At 37.4% G+C, this 3,560-nt stretch overlaps 1 pseudogene; it reads right to left on the reverse strand.

The window, feature by feature from the left end:
* Positions 1-2,187: 2,187 nt before the first annotated feature.
* On the reverse strand, positions 2,188-2,833 carry LOC130018635 (ubiquitin-conjugating enzyme E2 variant 1-like; annotated as a pseudogene).
* Positions 2,834-3,560: the final 727 nt, after the last annotated feature.

A 3,560-nucleotide genomic window follows, 5' to 3' on the forward strand; every position in this document is an offset into this window, starting at 1 on the left:
GCCTGCCAAGTTGTCCAAAGCACGTTATACGTCCTCCACAAATGGCCAAAGTTGCTGCATGCAAGTTTCTCTCTCCCCGTGGCTGTGCAGGGGAAGAGAGTTCAAAACCCAAGCCCCTCCCTCACCTGTAAGCATTATGTATATGTGTTTTTAAATTGTTTTTATTAGAATCATTGTTATTGTAAATATTTTAAAAATCCATTTTTTCTGTATGGATAGTTTATTTCTGGCAAAGACCTTGATATAAATTATGTTTCTAGAAAATGTATTGAGGAAAATATAGATGGGATTATCCAATATCTTTACCTCAGAGAAGTCTTCAAAATATAACCCCACAGGCAAAGAAGTTAATAAAATAAGCCAGTGGGATTACATCAACTAACAAGTTTCTGCACTACAAAAGAAATGATATATTTTACTTTTGTCTTTTCATTGTAAATTATCTATCCATCTACATATGTGTGGTTTTATTTCTGGATTCTCATTTCTGTTTCATTTATCTATGCATTTATTTTATTTAAATTCTATACTGTTTTCACTATAGCTTTGTTGTAAGTTTGAAGACAGGGTACATGATGCCACCATTTTTTTTGTCTTTTCCTCTCGGGATTGCTTTTGCATTTCAGGGTCTTCTATTGTTTCATACAAATTTCAGTAACACTTGTATTTTTCTTGAAGAATGCCATTGAAATTTTGATAGGAATAGCATAGAACTCTGCAGGATGACCTTTTATTTAAGGTAAAGGTAAGGTAAAGGCCCTCCCGTTGATCGTCGATTTGCTTGAGCGGGCCCAGTAATGTCTCCATTGGAGACTTTGTTGTTACTGTGTCTGGCATATCGAATACTCTCGGTAGCTTGCCGGGCTCTCCGAACCTTTTATTTATTTATTTTTATTTTTTATTTTTTTGCTTTTTTGTTCTTTGGGTCACACCCGGCAATGCACAGGGGTTACTCCTGGCTCTGCACTTAGGAATCACTCCTGACGGTGCTCAGGGGACCATATAGGATGCTGGGAATCGAACCCGGGTTGGCCGCATGCAAGGCAGACGCCCTACCCGCTGCGCTATTGCTCCAGCCCCGGAGGATGACCTTTTAAACAATGTTAATCTTTACAATCTATGATAACAGAATGTCTTTACATTTATTTGTGTTTTTTTAAAAATAAAACTTTAGTATAGTTTTAATTTGACAAGATCTTCATCTCTTTTGCTCCTAGGCACTTAATTCTTTGATGCAATTGAAGATAGATTGTTTCTCAAAAGGACAGAGAGAGTAAGAGGGAAAGAGGGATTGTGCCTGCCACAGAGACAGGAGGTAGGAAGGAGTGGGAGTGGGGGGAGGAATATTGGGAACATTGAGGGTGGAGAATGGTCACTGGTGGAGAGATGGGTACTTGAATGTTGTTTGACTGAAACGCAATCATGAAAGTCTGTAAGTCTGTAAATGTATCTCACGATGATTCATTAAAATAAAAATAAAATAAAAGAAAGGAAAATGACAGAATCATAGGAAACCTGAAAAATTGTAAGCAAAAGTAACAGATTTGGTGAATCTTGTGACATGAACTATAATAAATGCTTAAAAAAAAGAAAATAGATTGTTTTCTTATTTGTTTTTCTTTTGGCTTTTGTATAGAAATCCAACAGATGTTATATATATATACATACATACATACATACATACATATATATGTATATATATATATTGCTTTTTGGGTCACACCCGGCTATGCACAGGGGTTACTCCTGGCTCTGCACTCAGGAATTACCCCTGGCAGTGCTCAGGGGACCATATGGGATGCTGGGAATTGAACCCGGGTCAGCCACGTGCAATGCAAATGCCCTACCCGCTGTGCTATCACTCCAACCCTGTGTCATATATTTTTATAGCCTACTATTTTACTTCACTGATTTGTTGTTCCAAATAGTTTTCAGTTAAAAATCTTTAGGGTTTTCTATGCATATTATTATTCCATCTGCAAATGACAATTGTTCTTTCCTTTGTTATAGTAAAACATATATTTCAAGTGGACAACATATTAGTGTCGTGTACAGGATCTTAAGATAAAATGCCTTTCAGTGAGCCCTGCCTTCCAGTATTTTGAGATCAATACATGAATCTCAAAATGGACTACTGTGGAAAAATAATGACTGCTTAAATCAAATGAGTGTGGTGGTTAATTTTGATTAATTGCTGTAACACTTAAATTCTGGTCATTGAGGGTGATATATATATATATATATATATTTTTTCTTTTTGGGTAACACCCGGCGATGCACAGGGGTTACTCCTGGCTTTGCACTCAGGAATTACTCCTGGAAGTGCTCAGGGGACCATATGGGATGCTGGAAGTCGAACCCGGTTCAGCCACATGCAAGGCAAACGCCCTACCCACTGTGCTATTGCTCCAGCCCTCATATTTTCTTTAGACATCATGAAGAGCCAAAGTTCTTGTCGGACAACTTTGATACTGTAGGAATTCTGCCACTTTGCTAGCACTGATATTGAGCTTGGATCTACCACTCCATTAACTCCATTAGAACTTATTAATTTCATTCATATTAATTTTTGTTATAGATCTTGCAACAGAGACATGCTTCTGGGTATTTAGGTCGACATTCTAATTTAAGCCTGTATTTTCAGTTTTTGTGACTCATTCTTGGAAACCCAGTGAATGATGGGCATTCCTGTCCATCTTGTAAATGTCATATCTTGATCATCTCCTTCATCCCAGATAATTGTGCCGTCTTCTACTCCTTTCTGGCCTTCTTCAGGTTCTTCCAATAATTGAAATTATAAGGAATTTTACACCAGACCCCATGTGGCTGCCATCTTGCAACACTGTTACAGGAGTCCAGCCCCTTCTTTACAATTATGATTGTCTTATTTTCCTTGACAGTTTGGATTCTTTTTATTTCTTTTTATTTTTTAATTGCTCTGATTAGGTCTCCCAATATTATATTGAATAATAGTGACAAGAGTGGACATTTATTTAAAGATAATAAAATATAATCAAATACCCATTCAGTGTTCCCTATTTATCTCCAGAAAATGAATTTAAAATGTGCAAATTAAGATACACAAAACATATGTACAGATATGAAAAAATTATAACTTGTTTTAGGAAATAGAGTTAATGGTAGAGCACATGACTAGCATGTGTGAAACCTTGGGTTTGATTTCTAGCACTGCATGGCTATCTGAGCAATACTGGTCCCAAGGCCTTAATTGTCAGGTAACCCGACTTAGCAAAGTATTGCAAGGAATGGGTATAGGGAACCCTGAGTGCCTCTGGGGCTGGCCTTTATTTAAAAAGATGATAGCACGGGGTGGGTGCGATAGTACAGCCAGTAGAGCATTTGCCTTGCATGCGACTGACCCAGGTTCAATCCCCAACTACCTGAGCACTTCCTGGAGTACTTCCTGAGTGCGAAGATAGGAAAATCTTCTGAGTATTCCCAGGTGTGACCCAAAAATCCAAAAAAATAAAAAATAAAAAGGATTTATAGCTTGTGTGAGAAATCTGCTAAGTACAATTTTACCTTAACAGATTGATCAT

Source organism: Sorex fumeus, unplaced genomic scaffold, assembly GCF_029834395.1.
Source record: "Sorex fumeus unplaced genomic scaffold, SorFum_2.1 ptg000265l, whole genome shotgun sequence".
In the NCBI taxonomy this organism is placed as follows: Eukaryota; Metazoa; Chordata; class Mammalia; order Eulipotyphla; family Soricidae; genus Sorex; species Sorex fumeus.